The 16661-nt window shown below is 41.1% G+C and overlaps 1 long non-coding RNA gene across 3 annotated transcripts in view; it reads left to right on the top strand.

Annotated features, from left to right (window-relative positions):
- The window catches only part of LOC143659154 (uncharacterized), a 37582-nt gene extending 21174 nt beyond the window's left edge, over nucleotides 1-16408 (top strand). For 2 of the 3 annotated variants that reach the window (XR_013163440.1, XR_013163441.1), the window contains exon 4: nucleotides 14937-15222. This is a non-coding gene — a long non-coding RNA (uncharacterized LOC143659154). Of the gene's footprint in view, nucleotides 1-14936; nucleotides 15223-16294 lie in introns of those variants that run through there. The other variant, XR_013163442.1, reaches the window with a different exon arrangement.
- The last annotated feature ends 253 nt before the right edge of the window (nucleotides 16409-16661 follow it).

Genomic DNA, 16661 nt, shown 5'->3' with positions numbered 1-16661 from the left:
TATGATAGGCTGCAATGTCTAATTGAAGCTTGAGTAGGAGTGGCCTCCAGAGTAGCCTCCTGACTCTATTTGAACTCTTCCAGCAACTGATACCTTATTTGTTACACTTCTTTTCCCCCTTTTGGTCAGAATGAAATTGTTGATCCCATGGCCAGGGCCAGACTCATCCCTGGGAGTCGTCTCCCACGCTGCCAGGGAGACTTTCACCCCTGGATTTCATGGGGTTGAGAGCAATGATTTTGCTTGCAGAGTTGGGCTTAGAGAGACCGAGCAACAAAAGAGGTCCTCCTGAAGTAACTCTTAGGCATGCCTACAGGTAGTCTAAGCTTCTCCGCTACCTACATAAGCTTCACAAGAGCCAGCCTCAAGATCAAGGGCTTGGCTTATTGATTTGGGTGTCCCTAAAGTTTGACACTGTATCTGGGGTTTCTCAGTGGTAAAATTTAATAGTTTCATATTTTTCCTCCCTTCTGTCAAGGGACTTTGCCAATACTTTTTGATTATCTGTTTAATATACTCTGGGATGTATTCAGGCACTACATTAGCTATACTGGATAAAAGACCCTCATTCTTCTTCTGGGCTCCCTGTGTTTCAATTGTTTATATGAGCTATCCAGACAGGTTGAGTTAGATTATGTGCTATAGAAAATTTAGGTTCAGAACAAAATAAACCTTTCTTCCTTTGGTCTCAAAGAGTAGGTGAGTTTTTAAAATATAGACAATGTCTTCCTTACCCCTGTGTTCTGAATTACCTTAATCCTGACCTGACTGGCTTCGTACTTATCTCTAAATACCAGGTTATACATATATAAAACAGTCCCTCAAAATCCAGAAATAATAGTTACTACTCCGGACTAAATGTGACTGCTATGAGAGCTTACAATCTAGGCCCCTGTTTTCTCATAAGCATTTTCTAAAGAAGACCATACAATGCTTACTGGGTTCTTATTCCAAACTTGCCAGTCTTGGCAACTCAAGGAGTGGAGGGAGACCAGTGGCTTTACCACTGTGGATATTCCCTTCCCAGGAAAGGAAATACCAGGAGTGGAAAATGTGCTTCTCTGACCATAAATCATCTTCATTCCTGTTAGGCAGAATGAATTGGATTTCACGATAATGAAATTTATTATAAGCAATAGAACTCTGCATCTATACCCTAGATGATTAAATAGACCACATTTCAGCTGCCCTGATGAATGCATCCTGGTTTTATTCTGGGGTCACTTGAAATGAATGGGGCATGAGATGTCTGGACGTCCCTTTCTTTATTAACCTTTTTTTTGGTGTATTAAACCTTTTAATGTGTCTAATTTCTAGAGATGGAGAGGGAGGGGAGAAGAAGCATCTGCAATGATCTCTGACAGTGTGACATGGAGCACTGATTTTTACAGCAGCAGTCAAAATTACAGTAATTAGAGAAAATATCCACGTCTTTATAAACAGAGCATTAACTGATTCAGAGAGAACTTAATGAGAACCTACAAGAGGAAGTGCACTCTTGCCATGAGTATTAAACATGAATTAAAGTCAGAAGGCAACAGCCAAATTGCCTCTCTGATTCAGTCACTTGGCAAGGCACAGAAATTGGAGATGCTCTAAAATCTGCTGACTTTGCTGGCTGTGACCCTCCAAAAGGGTTCTCTAAACTTGTGGCCAGTTTTAATGCTGAAGTTTGCTTCCTGTTAAAGACTTTGCTACGATCTTGTGGCAGAAGCTGAGGGATGAAAGCTTTCCAATGCCCAGGATTTTAAAGTTGGCACCTGTTTTTGTTTTTTAAAGGTATTTTAAGTGCATCTTTAATTTTAAGGATAAATAAAAGAAGTCGTATATGAAATATAGTATGATTCCAATTAGGAAATAAAATATACATAGAAAACTCTGGAAAGAGATACATCAAAATATTAGAAGTAGATTTCTTTGGATAATTGGACAATGGCTTTTTCCCCCTTATCTTTTCTGCATTTTAATGCATGCTTTTGTAAATGGAAAAATAAGGTATGTTTTAACTTCTAGAGGTCTGGTTATTCTCAGGAAATAGCTAACCAAGAACTGACTGTAAGGTAGTTAGGAGAACAAGATCTTAGGGATGTGGTAAAGTTAATGAACTTGAAAACAATAAACAGCTAACGTATTAATAGTACCTTACACTGCATTTTAAGTGTGATACAGTCTCACCACCCCCCTTAGGCAAGTATCATATCTACTTACATATGAAGCAACTAAGACCCAAAAAAAGGGATTTGCACCTAACTTCTTGCTTGCAAAATCTCTTGTTTGTGTGTTTACACACCTACCATATGTAACTGACATGGCTCAGCATTTGTAACCGCTTCAGGCACGTGGGCTTATGTTCAGCCTGGGAATGGGAACTACAGTGGACATGAGGAGAAGGGAATTTGCAACATGATTTTTCTCTCAGTTTAGATTGGTTTTGTCTGATCTCCATAGTGTGTGCATGTGTGTGCTTTGTATGCATATGTGTGTGCACACAGGCTTCCTCATAGCACATAGCAAAGTGCCTCAAACATATTAAGTATTCGCCAAGAGTTTCCTGAACTGACCTGAGTTGAAAGTGAAAACAGCAGCAAAATCTAAAAGCGAGGAAGGTTGCACCTTCTAAATAACTGCTGCAGGAAGCCAAATGCAGAATGCACAGATGCTTTTCTTTAACCTCAAAATGAAATTATGTGTAGCCTGAGTTGCTGACCCACAGCTTTGCTCTGAAACTCTTGAGAGAAAATGCCGCAGCTCAGACCACAGCATAATGTAGATTTGTCAATGCTTTTCCAAGCATCTGCTCTCATGCTGGTTCCTGGGGATACACTGATGAATGAAGTCCATACTCTGCTTTCAAGGAGCTCGCAGTCTAGTAGGGGAGAGAGTCCTAAAAGCAAGCGAGCAATTCATGAGATATGGTGGTAGCTAGAAAGGGGGGGAACTGGTCAGGGAGGGCTTCTCAGAGGAGAAAATACCTCCCCAGCACCAGGAATCTTTCCAGGGTCAAGTCATTGTTTTGATGTTTCATACTCTTAAAATTTATTGCTAGGATTCTAGTTGTTGAGGCAAATATGGTAGCTTATGTTTGGTTAATGATAAAAATTGATAATATAAATGTAGCAGGTATAAATCTTATGTATAAATTAGGGTGTAAAGAAGTCCCATAGTTTTTCTTTTTTTTTGGCGGTCTTGGGGGTTAGGGTTGTCAGTTTCTATCTGACCTGAGCCACCATCACAGTGGGCCATGGGAAATTTAGTCTCTGCAGTAATTGGGGCTCCCCTACAGGCTCTTACAGTGCATCCCAGCAGCCCTCGGAATTTTGGTCTACACTGGGTCCCCTGACACCTCATTGTCCATCTCCCGGGTTTCCTTCAAGTTCCTTGAGTTCCAGGGCTCTGCTGCAGTCAGGGCACAGACGTCATTGCTGGGTGGGGGTCCAGGGTCCAAGGTGCAGCCTCCCTGGCTCATCACCATTGTGGTCTTGCCACCTCTCAGCACTTCTGCCGCCCAGCAGGACGCATGTCCTCCTTAATGAAGAATCCACTCTGTTCTGTTTCCTAGTCTTAGGGAATATCCTCCCTCCCTCTCTCTGGCCCTGAAAGAGACTGCCCTCTTCTCTTCACCTGCCCCTGCAAGTCTTCTAGCACAATCCCTATAAGGAACATAAGCTTTGACAAAGACAAGAAAAGTCTCTAACTTTAAGTAGCCTCTGTTTTTTTCTCTGGCACACATTCCTATGTCTACAAAACACACTGACATCTGGCTACTTGCTTAGAATGGAGTGGGGTGGGCAGGGGAGGGGATAAACACACACACACACACACACACACACACACACACAAAAGCATTGATTAATTTCTCGAAATATTATTCTGAAAAAATATATATATTATTCTGCCAGTCAAGCAGCAAGGTTCCCAGGAAATTCACTTTACAAGAAACTAGAATGACCCCAACCCAGAGTGCAAGCAGCTGAACCATCACATCAGAGACTAAGGTCCGGAAGCAAGCTGGGAAAGAGATGAAAATTAGCTACAGGCCATTTGGTTCTGCAGAAAGTACACTGTAGCGGGGTTCAGGAGGCATGGGGTCTGGTCTTGGTTTTCTCCTTACACTCATGGTGGGACCAGAGACAAGTGATTTTATACCTCTGGGCCTCAGTTTCTCCAGCTGCAAAATAAATGCTATTGGTGAGTTGATCCAAAAGATCCTTCAAGCCCCAATATTTGTATTTGTATTTAGTTCCACCACCTTAATAGGAGTAGATCTATCATTTTTAGGAAAGCACCTTAATAATCACCAAATCAGTGCCTCTAATATTTGACGCTTATAAATTATATCATTTGGCTAGACAGGCAAAGGGAAGAGTGTGGGAGGAGTTCTAAGTGGGGGTGTATGAAGGCTTCGAGGCTGACCATCACTTATAAGTGAGCATGGAGGGAGACAGAGGTGTTGTGTCAAGGCCCCTCCACTCCTGAGTGGGGTTGGCCCTTCCATTGCCCCTTATGTTCAACTGCACAGGCAATTTCAGCAAATTGGGAAGAGAGGTTCTGGAAATCTGGGAGTTTGTGGGTGGGTCTTTGTATGGCAGTGGTCTGGCTCTGGCTTTGGGGGCTCTGCGTGGTCTAGAATGAGCACTCAGCCCTCACAATGAGGGCAGGCACGGCCCTGGCAAACCTGTGTATGGCCCCTTCTGTTTTAGGGAGGCTGCCGTGTGAGCAGTGACAATATTTCACTCCACAAATGGCCCATAAAAAAACATTAAAGATGTCATATGCTCTAAAGGAACTGACTTAATGATGCTTTCCACTTAAGCAGGAATTGCTGGGGAAATTCATTCCTCAAATGACTCCAAGGGGCAGACTCCTGAGAAGCCAGATTCTGGGCAAACATGCTAACGTAGCCATTTCTACCTGTGATATCTTCGAAGGCCACCCTTGACCTTCTACCAGCCACTGGAAAGAGTCCGCAGTGCGTTTCATCTCCTGAATGACACTGCATAGGCTTCCCTTGGTGTTGAGTTGTCTAGTGTCTGCCCAAAACTCACGTCCACCCGGAACCTGTGCATGTGACGTTATTTGGAAATGGTGATTATTTGCAGTGCGATCAAGTGAAGATGAGGTCACTTCATCTTTAGAGGGGGCCCCCTAAATCCAGTGTCTGGTGTCCCCATAAGGAGAGAGAGATGAGAGACATAGAAACACGGAGGACACACTCAGGGAAGAGGCCATGTGAAAACAGGGGCAGAAATTGCAGTGATGCTGTCACAAGCCAAGAAATGGGAGAATTCTTTCCTAGAGACTTTAGAAGGTACATGGCCCTGCTGACACCTTGATTTTAGACTTCTACCCTCAAAAATAAATGTCTGTGGTTGTAAGCCACCCAGTCTGTGGTCATTTGTTAGGGCAGCGCTAGGAAACTAATATACCTCCTTTTAAAGAAGAAATAAACTATACCCTCAAAGACTCACAAACCAAACACCTGAACATCAGTAATAGGGTTTAGTGAGAAGGGAAATATTCTGAAGCATTCAGATGGAAGCTTTTCATTACCTCCCCCACCATGAACTGAAATAAAAAAAAATATTCAAAATTGAATAGTGGATCATATTATTTTGGATATAGAACCTGAATCCTCATTATTTGGGGGGCAGAACATTTTATTGTTAGTTTATAACCATCAAGGAGAATAGACATGCATCACCTGATTTGTGGATAAAACCCTTTTTTTGCTGAATCTTTCCATTTTATACAGCTTTTTATCTCATCGATTGCCAGAGTCTAAAGTACAATGGTGCTTTTTTTATTTCTCACAATATCCTTTCTAGGGAGACTGAAGGGTTTGCTACTCCATCTTTATAAAACAGGGAAGATTTAGACCCAGATATACAGCCACAGATTGCAATGTGTCATTAGTAGGAGTAGGACAGCAACTCAGAAAAGAGTTTCATCTTGATTCATTAAACTGTTAGGAACAAAAAAATACAGTCTAAAAACAGATGGCTTATTTTAGACAATGATGAAGCACTGGTTAGGTTATTGTTATGTATTGAATCAGCCCCCAACAAAGACATGGTATCGCCTTAACCCCAGAGCTGTGTGGATGTGAGCCTATTTGTAAGTAGGCGCTTTGAAGATTCTCTTTGTTAAACTGAGGTCAGACTGAGTCGGGGTGGGCCTTCATCCAAAACGAATGGAGTCCTTAGAGCTGAGGAGATCTGAACCCAGCCAGGAGGGGACAGGCAGTGAGCAAGGGCCAGGTGTGGGGGGCAGAGGCTGAGTTATGGATTTCTGGGGAGCACCCCGGGTCGCCACAGACTTCAGAGCAAGCGGGGCCCTGCATTCTGGACCTCTAGCCTCTGACCGTGAGACAATACATTCCGGTGGTTTAAAAGGCCAACTGGTCTGTGGTACTTTGTTATAGCAGCTCTGGCAAAATGAGACGTTATGTATATTTAAAATACATATAATTTTTTTTAATTGACAGAGCTGATTGAGTAGACCTTTCATTTTAAACTGGATTTGTCATTTCTCACTTCCCAAGGCAGCTCAAATGGTCTGTGGTCCCCACTGGCTACCTGAAAGCTTAAGACCCTGGGATTTGACTCAGAATTTACCATTACAGATCCTTGTTGGCTGTGGGGGAGTTAGTGAATTCTCAAAGGGCGAGGGTTTCTGATTGTAAGGGGATGGTCTCATACAAATTCTGGAAATTCTGTTGTAGGATGTCATGCCCAGAATTCTTATATCCCAACTAATGTGTTCCCACGCATGTCCAGGGCAGACTTGCCCCTAGCAGCTGGTGTTCTCCCCAGTTGTTGATGATGCCCTCATTGTTTTAAGACCTGGCCTTTTGAGAACAGCTTAGAAGTTTCAGAGGTAAATACATGGTGGCTCCTTCTAGCACTACGGTTTTTGAACTTTTGTTACTAGTGAAATATCCTCAAATACAATCTCACATACAGCTCTAACATAAGAAGCATACTGAGGTAGAGAATTCCCTGGAGAAAAGATGGAGGGAGAAAGCACATGGTCTTCTCTTGGCCCCACCACAAGATACCTTTGGGACCTTCTCTCTGAAGCCAACTGCTCTGCAGAAACTCATTTGAGGACTCCTGCTTAGGCTATCTGCAGAACAAGCCAAAGCATATATAGTTGCTGTGCTGGTTTGAATCTGTTTTGTACCCCCAGAAAAGCCATGTTCTTCTAATCCAATCAAGTGGGTGGGACCTCTTAATTAGGTTGTTTCCATGGAAATGTGACCCACCCAATTGCAGGTGGGATGTTTTGATTATGGCCTATCCAATTTTTAATCCATTTACTGGAGTCCTCTTGTGATGAGAATAAAAGGCAGAAAACATAGAGAAAGCTCAAAGCTGATATAGAGAGCAGGGAGGTGACAGATATCTGGAGATAGAAAATGTGCTGGGAGATGCTAAGCTAAGAGATCAAATCCAGAGTTTGCCTCAGAGAAGCTAAGAGAGGACCCATAAGTTCTTAGAGAAGGAAAATACACAAGGAGTGGCAACAAGGACCCATAGGATCTAAGAGAGACATTTTGGTTATCAACTGAGGAGAGAAGTGCCAGTAGACATTGCCATATGATTGCCATGTGACAGAGAAACTCCAGCTGTAATCAGCCTTCCTTGAGTGAAGGTATCCTCTTGCTGATGCCTTAATTTTGACATTTTCATGGCCTTAGAGAAATGTAAATTAGTATCCTAATAAATCCCCTTTGTAAAAGCCAATCCTTTTCTGGTATATTGCATTCCAGCAACATTAGTAAACAATCATTTGCCTGTATTCTCTGAGAGATTCAATGGAGAAATGATTGTTTTTATTGTTGCCATCTCACTTCTATATAACGGGCAAAGAAATGAGCATTGGGGTTTAACTCATAGATCACAACTTTCAAAGGTTTATGTGAGCTCAGGATGCCACATATATAGAGACTGAGATGGATGGGTGATGGTTTTATTGAGTTTTGATATAACTAAAAGGCAGATTCTTGCTAGAGCTGAAAGAAATCTGCATAATACCAGAGTTTGTGGAGATACAAATTTTGTGGCTACGCTGGCTTTTCAAGACAGTCCAGAAATTAGAATCCCGTGTTTATTCCTTTCCAGAATACAGGGTTTGAATTTAGCTAAACCCACGTTGGTGTGTATTTGTTCGTATCTTTCTCTAACAGGCATTGCCCTTGGCCATTGAAACCTGGGGCAGAGCTGAGACATGTTATAATGGGACAGTCATACATTCTACTGGCTTCCCCCAAGTCACTGCAGGGCTGCCCCAGCTGCCACTAATTTCTCTGGGGACTTGGTGACACTGCCCAAAGAATTAGTGCATCACATCCCTGCTCCAGGAATATCCCTTGCTGTAGATGCTGTTACTATTACATCTCGAAGCTGATTCTCTAGGCGGCCTCCTTACCATGAGGATGGCTAAAGATTCTTCACATTGCACAAGGGTTTTATCTTTCCTATTCTCTTTTCCTCTTCCATTCATTTATTCCTGGAAGAAGAAAAAAGGCTTTGTATTCTCTCACGCAAATAATGTAAAGCACACAATCTGATAAATAATAGATTCTCCGTAAATATACACTGATTCATTGATTATCTTCTGGGGTATTCGATTTTGGTGATACAAAGCCCAGGCTTTGGAGTGAAGAAGATATCATTGTGAATCCATGCTCTGCTTCCTACAGGTGGAATGTTCTGGGACAAGTTCCTTCATCTCTCAGCGTTTCCATTTCCTCATCTATAAAGTATGATAGCAATGTCTCTCTCACAGGGTACTGGCACAAAGATGCAAAATGGTGTATGTGACTAGCCTGGCATAGAGCAGGTGCTCAAAAAGTTAAGCTCCTTTCCATACCCCTTGAAGAGGGAAGTGCTGCGCTACCTGCAATGGGGACAGACTGGCAGGGCCCCTTGGGAGTTCCCATTTACCAAAGAGATTCTGGCCATTCCCTGGGGGCTGGCTGGGGAGACCTCTCCTCTCTCCCTTGTCCTGGGCTAAGACCTGCTTCTTGGTCTTGGCCCAACACACTGGTCTGCTGCCTTCTGGGTTGTACCTGTTACTTCTCAAGGAGCTTCCAACAATGCCAGGCAAAGGAGACAGGTCTGTGGTAAAGGGTCAGTACTAAAAAGGGGAAGAGTTGTTAAATAACAAACCTCTGACTGTAGGGGTAGGTTAGCAGAGCCCGCGTAGAAGCGTGCTATTTACCGCCACCACCACCACCCCCAGCATCCACTAGCCCATATCCTGGAGCTCTAGGGTTGAGTCTTGATAGACTTAAAACAACTTTATATCTAACCTTCTGGCTGCAGTGACTGGTTCGAGGTTGACTCAATGACTCAATCAATGACTCAATGATTTAAAAGAAGAAGTAGCTTCCTCTCAATTTTATGGAGTGATCACAAGAGAGCCTGTTTTCTTTTTGGATGCAACTGTGAGGCCTGAGCTACTACCAAAGGGCCTGGAATTGCCGGGGAGTGGTATGAAACCCAAGGATGAAGTTGGTGTTAAGAAAGGCAGCTGAGAGATGAGAATCTAAATTAAACAGTCTTTGGTGAAAGTTTTTGAATGGCTGGATCAAGTCTCTTGTGAAGCCTGTACTACATTTGGGCATTCTGGCTATGGAAACATATTAGTTTCAAATCTGTTTCTGAAGTTCATGACTGAGAGACTTGATATGCTCAAGGACAGGAAAATCCTGTGACTCTAATTACCCATAATGATAAATTACTTCCTATTTAGCTAAAAGGCAGAGTTGTAAGAAAATCATTTGTTCTAAAAGATATTGGCATTTTAATAATGTAATGACTGCTGAGTTGATGTAGCTCTTTGATATTTTCTTTGGTGCTTTATTGTTCTACATGCAATATGTATATAAATAGATTAATAATATTCTGGGTTTCAATGTAGCAGAAAAAACAAGTCTTGCAGTTAGATCTAAGTCCAAATCCAGATAGTAATTATGTAGGCTTTGGCAAACAGAACCTCAATTTCACCACCTTAAAACTGGATCTAATTTTGGGGGGTTAATTTTAGGTTTGAGGTGAAGAATAAACAAACTCATGTATTTAAACCATCGTGTCTGACATGTAGTAGGTGCTCAGCTAAATGACATTTAGGACTAACATATTTTAACCATTTCAAGTGTACAATTCAATGATATTAATTATATTCACAATATCGTGCTACTGTCACCACCATCCATTATCATGGCTTTGTCATCACCCCAAACAGAAATTCTGTACCCATTAAGCAATAACTCCCCATTCCACCACCCTTCAGTTCCCTAGTAACCTCTAATCTATTTTCTGTCTTTATGAATTTGCGTATTAGATATTTTGTATAGGTAGGATCTAACAATATTTGTCCTTTTGTAGACTGAACTTATTCGACTCAACATGATGCATTGTAAATATGCTATTACAATTTTTTTTAAAAGCATGAATGAATGAACAGGAAGCCATCTGGAAGTCAGTTACATGGTTCTCAACCGGGGACAATTCTGCTCCCAGGAAACATTTGGCAATGTCTGGAGACATTTTTGGTTGTCATGACTTTGGGGCACAGCTACCAGCATCTAATGAATGGAGACCAGGGATGCTGCTGCACATTCTATGATCCACAGGCCAACCCCACAATGGAGACTTATCCAGCCAAAATGCCGGTAGTGCCGAGGTTGACAAACCTTGATCTAGAAGACATGACTAGTAATGTCAGTGGAGCTCTCAAGTTGAGTTAGGGGCTGCTTTATTCCTACCAAACGCTATGGGGAAATGAAGGTGAAAATAAGTCTAATGAGTGAGCAGATAAGACAGTAACAAGAAGAAAAACAGGGGCCATCCCCTGCCTTTCTGCCATGGCTCTGGGAGTTCTACAAGTCACTTATGTGTTTCAGAGTAAACAAAGGAGCTAAGAACCCAGCTGAGGAAGAGTAGGATTTAAGGTGTTCTGATGCATGGAGCACAGAGTACCAAGGTGGGGCTCATGGCTGTGCAGCCCCAAGAGGGTGGATGTCATCAGGCTGAGCACAGGGCATGGACTGGCCACTCCCTGCATGTTTCCATGCTGTGAGTGAAATGGAGCACAGCCAAAAGGTTAAGAACTGGTGTCACTGCGAATGAAACATCTCAATTTCACTGACCAGCTGCTCAGCTCCCCCAGGTTTTATATTGTTGAATGCTCCTTAATCTTAATAGATACTTAATAGATAACCTGGCCTGGTGGGGAAACAGGACACTGCCCATATTAGTCTAATAGATATTTCCAGGTGTAACAGAGAAAAAAGGTGGAATAGCCTTATAAATACCATAACCTGGCCCTTTGCACCAGCAGTAGTTGTCCTGAAGTTGTAGGAATCTTTCAGATTTCTGTATTGAAAACTCCTGGCTGGAGTGAACTCTGTCATGCACCCACTTTCCAGCGCAGGGGCAGAGTTGCCTAGTGCAACTAAGTTGGAAACCCCCTGTCTTGTTTGACAGGGTTGCTATAGCAAAGATCACAGACTGGTTGGCTTTAAAGAAAAGAATTTATTGTCTCCCAGTTTGGGAGGCTAGAAGTCCAAAATCAAGGTTTTGGCTGAGCCACACTTCCTCTGTAGAATTCTGGGGTTGATTTGCAGGCAAGCCCTAACTCAATTTCTGCCTCTGTCACATGGCCGACTCTCTCCCCTTCTGTCTCCCCCTGTTTCCTACTTCTGTGTCCAAGTTCCCCCTGCTTTTAAGGACTCTAGTCATGCTGAACGGAAGCTACCTGATTCAGTTTGTGCCTCATGATAACTAAAAGGATCTCCAAAGATCCTATTTGCTAATGAGTTTACATGCACAAGGCCAGGGTTTAGGACTGAGGCTTAGAGAGGCTGAAGTAACTTGTCCAAGATGATGTCAAATTGCTTGGGGTAGGCAGAGCTGAGAGTCCAGCACAGGGAAAGACTGACTCCAGAGTTGGAACTCCATAATTGTATTCCTGTTCCTTCCTCTCTGGCTTCTTCCAGTATTTATCATGATGCACACATAATTTTTTACATTTTTGCAAACATAGCACTGATGGACTTTATCATCTTGCTCTTTTCACTTAACAGATACCAAAAACACGCCCCAGTTGTTATATGCACAAGGTGGGTCATTTTATTGATACTACAGTCTTTTGTTATATTGATATATTATACTTGATTTGAGCATGCTTCAATTGCAGGATTTTTTTTGCATGTAGCTTTCAGTTTTTCATCTTTTACAAATAAATCTCTGGTGGACCTCTTCATGCACATAGTATTTCCTATTTTTTTTTTTTTTTACCTATTTATTGGGATAAATTCCTAGGGGTGAAGTTATTCAGTTAAAGAGTAGGTGCCTTTTTATAATTCTTCAGGCATGTTAGTTTTTGAAAGATTTTCCAAGTTATATCACATTGAATGCTGCTTGAGGCTACCAGATTTGCCACAATTTCACCAGCATGGAAAATTATTATTATTTTAAGTTTGTATTAATTTAATAGATGCCTTCTGCAAATAGGCATTCCTTTGACAATTATGAGGTTGGACATAGTTTATATATGGTTCTGTCTATCATTTTCTAAAAGCTTCCTATTTAGTACACATCTATTTAGTACACTTTGGTCCAAGGGCCAAATCTAGCCCACTGTCTGTCTTTATAAAGTTTAACTGGGAAACAGCAATGCTCATTCATTTCTGTAGAGTTTATGGCTGCTTTTGAGCTACAACAACAGGGCTGAGTAGAGGCAACAGAGACCTCAGGCCCACAAATAAGACTGGTTATATAATTTGTAGGGCCCCGTGCAAAATGAAAATGCAGGGCTCCTAATTAACAAAGTTTGGAGAACTTGATGACAGAGGCAGCAGAAGATTGTACCAAGTATGGGCTGCACCCCTGTGAACTGGCCTTGCTTACAAAGCCAAAAACATTTTCAGTCCAGCCCTTTACAGAAAATGTTTGCTGACCTCTGGTGTAGATATTAATCCTAATCTGCTATAATGGGTCCAACATTTTTTTCTTGTCTACAATTTTCCTCTTTCTTTGAATTGATGCCATTTGTGGCTGACGTCGACGTTTGCTTTTATGTGATGGAGTCTTTAGATAGTTCCCTTCATTGATTACCAACCCAAAGATCAGATAGCTAAGTCTGTTTTCTCCTAGTTCCTTCAGTGATTTGATTTACTATAGTCCATTTAATTTTAATGTATAGTATCATATCTGGTTATATATTAATCTATTTTCTAAATTGTTCATCACAACTACAATTATAAAAACCTTCCCTTAGAGATTCAGAGCAGAGCAGAATGACACAGCCACGATAAGCAAAGAGCCCACAAGCCAGTGACCTTTGGAGATGAAGAAGGAAAATGCCTCCTGGGGAGCTTCATGAAATGGGAAGCCATGAGAGAAAGCAGATGACGCCTTGCTCGCCATGTGCCCTTCCAGCCAAGAGAGAAACTACGACTGTGTTCGCCATGTGCCTTTCCAGATGAGAGAGAAACCCTGAACATCATTGGCCTCCTTGAACCAAGAGCCCTTATAGAAGAGTCCACAAAGAGAGAAGCCATGGGGAACAGCCAGTAGCCAGAAGTCAACAGAACCAGAAGAGAAAGGAGAAGATACCACCATGTACATTGCCATGTGATAGAAAAGCCAAGAAACCCCAAGATGGCCAAGTCAGAAGATACCAACCCTGGGAGAAAATAAGCCTTCAGCCTCTGAAACTGTGAGGCATTAAATTCCTATTGTTAAGCCAGTCTATTATGTGGTATTGGTTTAGTAGCTAAGAAAATAAAACAGAGCTTTCAAATAAGAAACAATAGTAAATTGCAACATGAGTAATACTGATTTATGCATATAAGTTTGTACCAAATAAAAAAGCAAACGTAATTGTGATCTGGAGACAGTTTCTAATATCCTTTACATCTCTTTTCTCTTCTCATTTCCTCCTTGTTGGTTATTCCTCTCCTCCTGCTGATAGTGTTCAGGCTACCTTGGTCACTCAGAGTCCTCCACAGCTGTACTTGACTCAAGCCTGTTGTCCCACAGTAGCTGTCCTAGTCTGTTAGGGCTTCAAGAACAAAGCTACAAACTGGGCAGCTTAAAAACCAGAAATTTATTGTTTCACAGTCCTGGAAAGCATGAGTCTAAAATCAAGTTCCTCTGAAGTCTATAGGGTTCTGGTGGTAGCTTACCAGCAGTCTGTGAAGTTCTTTGGCTTGTAGCCTAACTCAATGTCTGCCTCTGCCACATGGTTGTCTTCTCTCTCTGTTGACGTGTGTTCAATGTTCTTTTTTCTTACAAGGATATCAGTTGTATTGGATTAGGGGCCCACCCTACTCCAATTTGATCTCAGTTTAATTTACCTCATCCTATCTGTAATAGCCCTATTTTCAAATAAGGTCACATCTGAAGTACTGAGAATTAAGACTTCAACATATCCCTTTGTGGGATGATTCAGTCCTTAATAGTAGCAATCTATGTCCTGACCTTGCCTTGGGCTGACTACCTGTACTGGTATGAAAGTGTTGTGTACCCCAGAAAAGCCATATCTTTTAATCCTGATCCAATCTTGTAGGGGCAGCCATTTCTTTTAATCCTGATTCAATATTATAGGGCAGGAACTTTTGACTTCCCAGCTGACAGAAGTGTTCTTGATGGAATCAGCCTTTCTTGAGTGGAGGTAACCTTTTGTTGGTGCCTTAGATTGGATATTTTCTTGGAATTAGGATTGTAAACTTGTAACTTATTAAATTCCCTTTTAAAAAGCCAAAAAATAAAAAATAAAAAATAAATAAAAAAAACCTTCCCTTATTCATTGTTCAGTTATGCATATCTTTACATGAATGAACTTCCTATATTAAATTGGTCTATTTTTGAGCTTTTTATTTCATTTCATGAATCTCTAATTCTATTTTTTTTTTCCTTCAGCTCAGTGGTTGTTGACTGGAAGAAGGTTTTCTCTACAGAGGATATTTGACAATGTCTGGAGACTTTTCTAACTGTCATAGCTGAGGATGGGGGGTGGTGCTACAGGCAACACCAGCAGTTCTGCTAAGTATCCTACAGTTCACGGTGCAGCACCCACCACAAAGAATCATCCAGCTCAAAATGTCAAAAACAGTGAGGCTGAGAGACCCTGCCTTGGCTTTGTGTTTGATTTACTGATGTTTAAATGTCACTTACTGCTAACCACCTCCCAGATCAGTGTTTCTTTTCAAACGGATTTTAGAACAGATTTTGTCCAGACAAAAGAAAATTCTGTTGGGATGTTGACTAGAATTGATCTAGTGCTACAAATTAATTTCTCTTCCCAGTTGGGCTACCTCTATACGTCTAGTTTTACAAAGTAATATTTATAGTTAAGTTTCTTAATTTTTCTTAATTTGTCATAATCATCGTCAGGTTTATTCCCAGGTATTTTATAAGTTTCTTGCTATAAAATGGGATCTCATTATTATTAAATGGCTATTTCTGGATACTACCTTTCATTTCAAACAATTTTACTAACTCATAATTTGAAAGAGTTTGGCTGATTCCTTTAGGTTTTCAGTGTATAAGGTGATATAATTTATAGATCCTTACCAATATTTACCCAGGTTTTGTTTGGTCCTTATAACATAGGCTTGGGCTTCCAAACTAATTTTAGTTAATAATGCTGATAGAATTAGAAGTGTCAAACATTTCATAACTATGCAAAATGTTCTCGATTTAGAATAGTTATCATTTGCTATCTTAAGTTTAAAAAGCAATTTGTCATGATTTTCGGTGTGAAAAATTTAAGCTAAAGATCTGTTTTAAAGTATTATTGGCCTTTTGAATTTATTACATAATAGGGGTACCTGTGTGTATGTATTATAAATATGTATATTTCCATGTGTGTATATATGTGCATGCATCCATGCATATACACATACATACGCATGGATATAACAGACCTCTAAAATAGTAACATGACATGGCAAAGTGCTGGGTATGCCAGGTTAAGACAAGTCAGCAGTGAAGGATGTGCTTAAGCTTGCTGAAGTACAGGGAGCTATTCACAAGCTATCAAGGGTACAAAGGACCTTGTAGCAGGTCAAATTGTCATTTCCCCAGCATCCCTGCAGAATAATGTGATTGAGTCTTGAATGAACTTGAACAAAAGCATTTCTGACCTAATCTCAATTGCTTCAGTGTTAGCCCCTTTTCACCATGATCTGTTTTGTCACCTCATCCATCTCTTTACAGATTTTCCTGGAGGCTTCACAAGGAAGTCAAGAGTAACTGACAACATATTTTCTTTGCAGATCAAAACTGTAGACAAACACTTCTCTCCAAATTGACCTGTATTTCTGGCCCTCTCTGAATGTATGGAGTTATAGAAGTTTGCAAAAATAAATACAACACTAATAAAACATTTATTTGACTCCAATCATGTTATCTTCTCTTCCTTAAGTGTTTAAGCCTCTGTGAATAATATTCGCACATGGTACATTTGCATTTGAGGAGTTTATGACTGATGCGTCCCTAGGCTATTTATAGCACGCTATCCTCCTCCAGGTCAGAGCATGAGACTGCTGAGCCGACTGACAAGTTGGAGCAATGGAAGGACTGTGAAAATGAATTGCAACCTAAACTATATGAGGATGGAAATTGATAAAGAGTAATCTATAC

Source organism: Tamandua tetradactyla, chromosome 2, assembly GCF_023851605.1.
Source record: "Tamandua tetradactyla isolate mTamTet1 chromosome 2, mTamTet1.pri, whole genome shotgun sequence".
In the NCBI taxonomy this organism is placed as follows: Eukaryota; Metazoa; Chordata; class Mammalia; order Pilosa; family Myrmecophagidae; genus Tamandua; species Tamandua tetradactyla.
Note: the sequence above shows the minus strand (reverse complement) of the source record. Positions and strands in the feature narration are given on the sequence as shown.